We start from the raw sequence: 10650 nt of genomic DNA on the forward strand, positions 1-10650 counted from the left end.
CGGCTTCGGTACCACAAATAGCGTGGAGTAATACCCCTTTCCCTGTTGTAGGAGGGGTACCTTGACTATCACCTGCTGAGAAAACAGCTTGTGAATGGCTTCCAATACCGTCGCCCTGTCTGAGGGAGACGTTGGCAAAGCAGACTTTAGGAACCTGCGAGGGGGAGACTTCTCGAATTCCAACCTGTAACCCTGAGATACTACCTGCAGGATCCAGGGGTCCACCTGTGAGCAAGCCCACTGTGCGCTGAAATTCTTGAGTCGACCCCCCACCGCTCCTGAGTCCGCTTGTAAGGCCCCAGCTTCATGCTGAGGGCTTTGCAGAACCCTGAGAGGGCTTCTGTTCCTGGGCAGGGGCTGCTTGCTGCCCTCTCTTACCCCTTCCTCTGCCCCGAGGCAGATATGACTGTCCTTTTGTCCGCTTGTTCTTATAGGACCGAAAGGACTGCGGCTGAAAAGACGGTGTCTTTTTCTGTTGGGAGGGGGTCTGAGGTAAAAAGGTGGATTTTCCGGCCGTTGCCGTGGCCACCAGATCCGATAGACCGACGCCAAATAATTCCTCCCCTTTATACGGCAATACTTTCATATGTCGTTTGGAATCCGCATCACCTGACCACTGTCGCGTCCATAAACTCCTTCTGGCAGATATGGACATCGCATTTACTCTCGATGCCAGAGTGCAAATATCTCTCTGAGCATCTCGCATATAAAGGAAAGCATCCTTTAATTGCTCTATAGTCAATAAAATACTGTCCCTATCCAGGGTATCAATATTTTCAGTCAGGGAATCCAACCAGACGACCCCAGCACTGCACATCCAGGCTGAGGCGATGGCTGGTCGCAGTATAACACCAGTATGTGTGTATATACTTTTTAGGGTAGTTTCCAGTCTCCTATCAGCTGGATCCCTGAGGGCGGCCGTATCAGGAGACGGTAACGCCACTTGTTTTGATAAGCGTGTGAGCGCCTTATCCACCCTAGGGGGTGTTTCCCAGCGCGCCCTAACCTCTGGCGGGAAAGGGTATAATGCTAATAACTTTTTTGAAATTAGCACTTTTCTATCTGGGTTAACCCACGCTTCATCACATACATCATTTAATTCCTCTGATTCAGGAAAAACTACAGGTAGTTTTTTCACCCCCCACATAATACCCCTTTTTGTGGTACTTGCAGTATCAGAGATATGCAAAGCCTCCTTCATTGCCGTGATCATATAACGTGTGGCCCTACTTGAAAATACGTTTGTTTCATCACCGTCGACACTAGATTCAGTGTCTGTGTCTGGGTCTGTGTCGACCGACTGAGGTAAAGGGCGCTTTACAGCCCCTGACGGTGTCTGAGACGCCTGGGCAGGTACTAACTGGTTTGCCGGCCGTCTCATGTCGTCAACTGATTTTTGTAATGTGCTGACATTATCACGTAATTCCATAAACAAAGCCATCCATTCCGGTGTCGACTCCCTGGGGGGTGACATCACCATTATCGGCAATTGCTCTGCCTCCACACCAACATCGTCCTCATACATGTCGACACACACGTACCGACACACAGCAGACACACAGGGAATGCTCTTATCGAAGACAGGACCCCACTAGCCCTTTGAGGAGACAGAGGGAGAGTTTGCCAGCACACACCCAAGCGCTATAATATATATGGGAACAACCTTATATAAGTGTTGTTCCTTATAGCAGCTTAAATATATCAAAATATCGCCAAAAAATGCCCCCCCTCTCTGTTTTACCCTGTTTCTGTAGTGCAGTGCAGGGGAGAGTCCTGGGAGCCTTCCTCACAGCGGAGCTGAGCAGGAAAATGGCGCTGTGTGCTGAGGAGAATAAGCCCCGCCCCCTATTTCGGCGGGCTTTTCTCCCGGAGTTTTAGATATCTGGCATGGGTTAAATACATACATATAGCCTCAATGGCTATATGTGATGTATTCTTTTGCCATAAAGGTATTAAATATTGCTGCCCAGGGCGCCCCCAGCAGCGCCCTGCACCCTCCGTGACCGCTTGGTGTGAAGTGTGTGACAACAATGGCGCACAGCTGCAGTGCTGTGCACTACCTTCATGAAGACTGAAGAGCCTTCTGCTGCCTGTTTCCGGACCTTCAATCTTCAGCATCTGTAAGGGGGGTCGGCGGCGCGGCTCCGGGACGAACCCCAGGGTGAGACCTGTGTTCCGACTCCCTCTGGAGCTAATGGTGTCCAGTAGCCTAAGAATCCAATCCATCCTGCACGCAGGTGAGTTGAAATTCTCTCCCCTAAGTCCCTCGATGCAGTGAGCCTGTTGCCAGCAGGACTCACTGAAAATAAAAAACCTAAAAACTTTTTCTAAGCAGCTCTTTAGGAGAGCCACCTAGATTGCACCCTGCTCGGACGGGCACAAAAACCTAACTGAGGCTTGGAGGAGGGTCATAGGGGGAGGAGCCAGTACACACCACCTAATCCTAAAGCTTTATTTTTGTGCCCTGTCTCCTGCGGAGCCGCTATTCCCCATGGTCCTGACGGAGTCCCCAGCATCCACTTAGGACGTTAGAGAAATGAACAATTAGCAAGCTGGTGGTGCGGCACTCCAAGGATTTTGACACTGACAGTAGGTAGATAACAACGTTTCAATGCCGTTTATTCAAAGTGGCATTTTCATCAGGTAACAACATACAATACAAAGATCTTACCTTAAATACCCATACCACCACGTGTAAAACCGCGCGCCGCAGCGGGACTGCACACCCGCCAGCCGCACATGATCAATGACGTCATGGCGCGCCGAAAGACGCGTCATTAGACGTGTGTCAGAGGCGCCCGTAACCAAGGAGACAGATAACAAAACAATATAATAACCAGACACACAATAGCCGATGCACCTAAAGTTCAGACTGATTCCTAGAATCATAATAGAAACATGACATTGTGCCAATCAGGTGCTGTAATATGTGACCCGGCAACAAGAAATACCATAGCAACAGTGCAACTCATCAGCAAACAATTAAATACTAAACACTGTACAGATGAAATCACAAATATGCGAGCCCGCCCTATATATGCACAAATAAGAATGTATAAATACATAATTATCTAGACCAGGCATACAAGGCAAAACAATAAATGAAAGTACATGAAAGCGCTATATTACCTAAAAAAGTAAAACAAAACCTGCAAATAAATGACAAAATAGCAAAAAAGAATATAGAGAACATAATTATAAATTAACCGTGTAAGGCCAATGTATTAATGCCCGAATGCTCGTTAAGGCCCTTAGGGGCCAAAGTCTCTAGGCGGAAAATCCAGCGAGCCTCGCATTGTAATAGTTTGAGACCACGGTTGCCCCCACGTATAGAATGTGGGACGTGGTCAATCATTCTGTACTTCAACGCGGTAAGGTTATGTGCAGCCTTAGCGAAATGTCTCGCGACAGACTGATCACTCTTACCCGTTAATAATGCAGCTTTGATGGCAGAGCGATGTGCTGCCATCCGTTCCTTGAATGGACGTTCCGTCTTGCCTATATAAGATAGGCCACACGGACAGATGATTTGATAAACAGTAAAAGTTAAATTACATGTGAGTCCATGTTTAATGGCCCTCATTCCGAGTTGATCGCTCGCAAGGCGATTTTAGCAGAGTTACACACGCTAAGCCGCCGCCTACTGGGAGTGAATCTTAGCTTCTTAAAATTGCGACCGATGTATTCGCAATATTGCGATTACAAACTACTTAGCAGTTTCAGAGTAGCTTCAGACTTACTCGGCATCTGCGATCAGTTCAGTGCTTGTCGTTCCTGGTTTGACGTCACAAACACACCCAGCGTTCACTCAGACACTCCCCCGTTTCTCTGGCCACTCCTGCGTTTTTTCCAGAAATGGTAGCGTTTTTATCCACACGCCCATAAAACGCCGTGTTTCCGCCCAGTAACACCCATTTCCTGTCAATCACACTACGATCGCCGGAGCGAAGAAAAAGCCGTGAGTAAAAATACTATCTTCATTGTTAAATTACTTGGCGCAGTCGCAGTGCGAATATTGCGCATGCGTACTAAGCGGAATTTCACTGCGATGCGATGAAAATTACCGAGCGAACGACTCGGAATGAGGGCCAATAAGTAATGATTTGCCACTATGCGGGTGATAAAATGTATCACCTGGAATCAGGTACTTACAGGTTACACATGTACATCTGATGCAACCTGTTTTCCCACGATAGATGCCAGGGGTGGGCTCTGTTATGTCTGCTTTAACAAGGACGTCACGGATATTGCGTCCCCGCTTATAGCAAGACAACAGTTGTGTATCTAAAAGACCACAATCCGGGTCCGATTTAATGATGGGCCATAAACTTTTAGCTATTTTATTGATACCAGGGCTAACTGGAGTATACTGAGTGACCCAGGGCAGAGTGCTCTTCTTAGGTTTAGTGTTGGATTGCAATAAGGACATTCTGTACATATTTAAAAACTTGGCTTTAGTTAGTTGTAACTGAGCAAAATCATACCCACGCTTCAGAAATTTATTAAGTAATACATCGATCTGGGTCTCTGCTAGCTTAATATCAGAGGTTATACGCCTTACTCGAATGAACTGAGAGTAAGGGAGCCCTTTAATTAATGATACAGGATGACAACTATTAGCCAAAAGCAGATTGTTGCGGTCAGTAGGTTTTGAATAAAGATTAGTTGAAATAATGCCATCAGGAATGGAGATAGCCACATCCAAAAAATGAATATCAGTAGTACTGAAAGAAACAGTGAATTTTACTGGACTGGTGCTAGAGTTATGTGATTCAAGATGTCTAACCAAATCACAGCTGTCCCCACGCCAAAAAATGAGCAGGTCATCTATATAGCGGCAAAAAAAGAGAATTCTATCGGCAATTGAGGGGTCAGAAAAAAATATATCTTGTTCAACGTCGAACATAAAGATGTTAGCGTATGAGGGGGCTACTGCCACCCCCATAGCACACCCAATCAATTGCAGATAGAATGCCCCATTGTAAAGGGAAAAAAAATTGGTCAAAATAAATTGAAGAATCTCCACTAGAAAAGAAACATCGGGACCCTCATAAGACGTTTGATCATTCATAAACCGTCTCAACGCCATCAAGCCCATAGCATGGGGGATGACAGTGTGCAGGCTAACTACGTCAATTGAAAACATAGTGATATCAGAAGATAAGACTGGAAGAGCTAGTAATTTCACTAAAAGTGATGTTGTATCCAACAAATATCTCGGGTGTTTCCTTATAAGTGGTTGTAATGTCGCATCTAAATAAACTGACAGAGGTTGTGTAAGGCTGCCACGGGCAGCAATTATAGGTCTGCCCGGGGGGTCAGTGAGCGACTTGTGGATCTTTGGTATAGAATAAAACAGGGGGACTAACGGGAATGCAGGTAATAAGGCTTTGCTTAGTTGTTCTGTAATAGTCCCATTGTCCACTCCCTGTTTGAGAATGGTAGATAGTTCTCCTTTAAATAATTTAGTAGGATCTTCAGAGAGTCGTCGATAAGTCTGGGAGTCATCCAGATGGAGAGCAACCTGTTTCTTATAGTTTACCAAGTCCTGGATCACCAGGGCACCCCCCTTGTCTGCTGGGCGAAAAATCAAATCTTTATTGCTAGCCAGATCCGCTAAGGCTGATTGTTCCATAGAAGATAAATTGTGACAATGCGGAGGTCGACTTAAAGTGCTCGTATTGACGTCATCATGTAATAAACGCATGAATGTCTTTATTGTAGGGTTGGACGATTGTGGTTCAAACGATGACTTGGAAACCAATTTCATCAGCTGGGCAGGTAGATCAGGAGTGACAGGAGTAGAATGATCCTGAATTGATACAGTGGTGGGTATATTGCGTTTGCTATAAAATTCATTCAACTTCAACTGTCGGTGTAGTCTGTGTTGTTCCACACTCCACTCAAGCGGATTAAATCTGGTGGTAGGTACGAAAGATAACCCCTTGGATAAGACAGCGGTCTCTGCAGGGGATAATTCATAGGATGATAAATTAACAATGAATGTTTCTTCGTGGTCTGTTTGTTTCCACGTCCCCTGCCTTTTGTTTTGGCCGCCACGTCTTGTGTATTTGCGCTTCCGCGGGTATAATGAACCCACGCGGTCACCCCTAAAGGGTCCTTCTGACCGTGGGGAACTGCATCGTAACCACCTCTGTCTTTATCGCTGGCAGATGAATTGAACTCAGTTGAAGAGTCCATTTGTCTCCCTCCTGGTCTCCTGTTACGTCTAAAGAATGGTTTTCTGAAATTGGATCCTCTAGCAGGATAAGTCCATTGGTATACTGTGTTAAGTTCATAGTCAGCATCGACTTTGGACTGTTTGGTCTTTTTGAACTTAATCAAGTCCCTCTTGTAAACCTGCAATTGGGAATTAAGTTTGGTATACCATTCTGTACTGACGTCAGCAATCAAATTAGCTTTGTGTATAGCCTCAAAGGCATCGATTTTATCTTTCATAATAGTAACCTCTTTGGTTGAGAATTCAATTATGAGGAGCATGAGATCGAAAGAACATTTGTTCACTAGTGAAACCCATTTTCTGCAGAAAGCAGGGTCATGTTTCCTAATTGTAGGGCCATTGCGTACACGTAGGCCCCTAGGGATCTTTTTGGCTCTGTGCTAATCACTGAGTGACAGAGCGTGAAACTGGTAGTCAATCTCCCTCCTTTTAAGCCTAAGAAGTTCCCGATAAATGTCATCAAACGGCAAAGCTTCAGCTTGTTCATTTAAAACGCCAGAGCATAAGATAGACTCAGCTTCTGCCTCTGAATATGAATAAGTGTCACCGATTGGATAGGACGTGGCTGCAAAGCCACTAGTCGTATGGTCAGATTCCAAATCAGCCATTACAGTAAAGTGCAACACAAGTGCAATTCGTAAAAAATGTGCAAACAATGCAGTAATACCCACACAACTGTAAAAAATGTGCAACAGAATAAAACCGTTTCAAGTATGAAACACCACAGGTGGTACCTGGTAGAAATGAAATAGGGGTGCCCTGATCGGAGCTCCTGAAGATAGGGAGTTCAAATGTAGACAGAGGTGGTGATCTGGCACAGCCACATATTGCAGTCGTAACCTGGGTGCCCTCACGGAAAATTAACAATTAGCAAGCTGGTGGTGCGGCACTCCAAGGATTTTGACACTGACAGTAGGTAGATAACAACGTTTCAGTGCCGTTTATTCAAAGTGGCATTTTCATCAGGTAACAACATACAATACAAAGATCTTACCTTAAATACCCATACTACCACGTGTAAAACCGCGCGCCGGCGCGCTATAGCAAAGTAGAAAATCCACTTGATCCAGCACACCTGAAGTAGAAGAAAAAAGTCCGCAGGTGGAGCTGCGGACTGGTAACATGCATTGGAACTAATATTTTTTTGTTCATTGACTGCCTATCCATTGAATTGCACAATTGCATGTTGCACTTTATTTCCAAGAAAAAGGAACTTTTTTCTGCTACTTCAGGTGTGCTGGTACAAGTAGATTTTCTACTTTTGCTACATATCAACTATTTATTACTGTGCACCCACTTATTACAAAGGAAGTGTGTGCGATTCAATTTGCTTTGTATATATATATATATATAAAAGCTTGGGAGCAGGGCCTTCCTACCTCTATGTCTGTCTGTTTTTACCCAGTTTTGTTCTATTACTGTTGTTCTAATTGTAAAGCGCAACGAAATATGCTGCGCTATATAGGAAACTGTTAATAATAATAAATATATATATATATATATATATATATACAGAGCAATATTGAAGCAGCGCATCCATGAATAAAGATATCTTTACCGGTGCCCTCCTTAGGATACCCCGTGCGGCGGTCAAAGTACAAACAACGTGTAGGCGGCACCCGGCTTGTAAAATCCACACCAGAGCAGATATAGTAGATCAACGATTCGAAATTTTGTTGCATTTCGTCACCTGATGACGAAATGCAATAAAATTTCGAAACATTGATCTACTATACCTGCTCTGGTGTGGATTTTACAAGCCGGGTGCCGCCTACAAATTGTTATTTATATATATATATATATATATATGAAAAAAAAACAAATGAAAATAGTCGCCTCCTAGTGTAATATTGTCAAATCTTAGGTACCCTTCACCAATAGCCACACTCTAGTGAATTGAAGGAGTACCATATTAGGTGGAATTCCAACCACCTGATGATAAGTTGTGTATCACTCTGTCACGAATCTGTTATCTCCCTTGGTATCAGTATCGTCTAGGCAGGAATTAACTTGGTGGTGTTCTGACATATGACCAGTCTCATGCATAAAAGATAAAAAGCAGGAGCACCAATAGTGTAATACGTTTAAAAACACATTAATTGAAACAAAATTCCTAGGTATGTAGTTGCCCGTACCATATGAAATAATAAAATCAGCTTATCTGTAAAATGTAGTCTCAGTCCACAGGATAAACCTCATTCAACGCGTTTCGTCCGATGCATGTAGCTGGACTTCCTCAGGAGGTTTATCCTGTGGACTGAGACTACATTTTACAGATAAGCTGATTTTATTATTTCATATGATACGGGCAACTACATACCTAGGAATTTTGTTTCAATTAATGTGTTTTTAAACGTATTACACTATTGGTGCTCCTGCTTTTTATCTTTTATGCATGAGACTGGTCATATGTCAGAACACCACCAAGTTATTTCCTGCCTAGACGATACTGATACCAAGGGAGATAACAGATTTGTGACAGAGTGATACACAACTTATCATCAGGTGGTTGGAATTCCACCTAATACGGTACTCCTTCAATTCACTAGAGTGTGGCTATTGGTGAAGGGTACCTAAGATTTGACAATATTACACTAGGAGGCGCCTATTTTCATTTGTTTTTTTCCAGAAATTTGGAGGTACTGTCTGAACAACATACCTATTGGAAAAAAGGCGGCCACCCCTAAAAAGGATAGGGGGAGTGTTTTCAAGAATTTCAACATTTACGATATACTAAAAGGGATTATCCATATACAGAGAAAGGAGTAGCACCTACTGTCACCCTTCCCAGATAGAAAGATATATATATATATATATATATATATATGTCAGTTCATACCTAGATGGTATAAAGGATTGTCCACACTCTCAGCTGGTCAACGGGTTTCGGCCCTTCACAGGCCTATAGGAAAGAAACCTTTAAATAAATGGAGGAGATATTCGTTTGCAGAGCTGTAGATGATAAATGTTGAGAGTGTTCCTTCAACTTTAGTGTTGGTGATAATGGGCCTAATTCAGAGCACACAGTTGGTGGAGAGTAGGACAATCTGTGGAGCATTAGCTGGTTGGTACTGTATATTGGGAGTAATTCTGAGTTGATCGCAGCAGCAAATTTGTTAGCAGTTGTGCAAAACCATGGCCCTCATTCCGAGTTGTACGCTCGCTAGCTGCTTTTAACAGCATTGCACACGCTAAGCCACCGCCCTCTGGGAGTGTATCTTAGCATAGCAGAATTGCGAACGAAAGATTAGCAGATTTGCGAATAGAAAATTCTTAGCAGTTTCTGAGTAGCTCCAGACTTACTCAGCCATTGCGATCAGTTCAGTCAGTTTCGTTCCTGTTTGACGTCACAAACACATCCAGCGTTTGCCCAGACACTCCCCCGTTTCTCCAGCCACTCCCGCGTTTTTCCCAGAAACGGCAGCGTTTTTCCGCACACACCCATAAAACGGCCAGTTTCCGCCCAGAAACACCCACTTCCTGTCAATCACACTCCGATCACCAGAACGAAGAAAAATCCTCGTTATGCCGTGAGTAAAATACCTAACTTTTGAGTAAAATAACTAAGCGCATGCGCTCTGCGAACCTTGCGCATGCGCAGTAAGCGACTAATCGCAATATAGCGAAACTCGGCAACGAGCGAACAACTCGGAATGAGGGCCCATGTGCACTGCAGGGGGGCAGATATAACATGTGCAGAGAGAGTTAAGGGGGATCACACGGAGAGATCCGTGTTTAAAATCTAAGCAATCTGACTAGATTGCTTAGATTTTAAGCACGGATCTGCCGTGTGTATGCCCCCAGCAATAGCGATGCGCTGCCCCGCACATCGCTATCGCAGGTGCTAGATTGAGCCTGCATGCAGGCTCAATCTAGCGGGTCGCTCACTTCAGTGCTGTGTGAAGTGAGCGGCCCCCTATCCGTCTGTCCCCTCACTCAGCACCCCTAAACATGGGCCCCTACCACTGTATTGCCCCGGTGGGCCCTACATGCCCCAGTCCGACACTGTATAAATATATATATATGTGGTCACCCCACCCTATGAGTGGTAAGTGCAGTTGTCTACCCCGATTCTTTGGTGGCGAGTGCTGTGTTACGTGCACCCCACCCTATGGGTGGTAAGTGCATTGCTGTACCCTGCTTCTGGGGTGGTGAGTGCTGTGGTTTTCTATTTGTGTATATGATGGGGTTAATCTATGGTTAACTCTTATTAACCGTGGCCACTAGCTTTCTCATGCACCTCTGTGTGGACTCTATTATCCTGAACCTGTCTCAGCTGCTCCTTAGCAATCCATCTAGCCAATGTAAGGTGACTAGTGTACCTTTAAAAGCCATAAAGTGTGTGGCAGGTGCACATTAAATCTAGCAGGCAGATGATGTGTGAAACAGTATTTAAGTAGTCAGGTTTT

This window comes from Pseudophryne corroboree, chromosome 12 (assembly GCF_028390025.1).
Source record: "Pseudophryne corroboree isolate aPseCor3 chromosome 12, aPseCor3.hap2, whole genome shotgun sequence".
NCBI classification, from domain to species: domain Eukaryota; kingdom Metazoa; phylum Chordata; class Amphibia; order Anura; family Myobatrachidae; genus Pseudophryne; species Pseudophryne corroboree.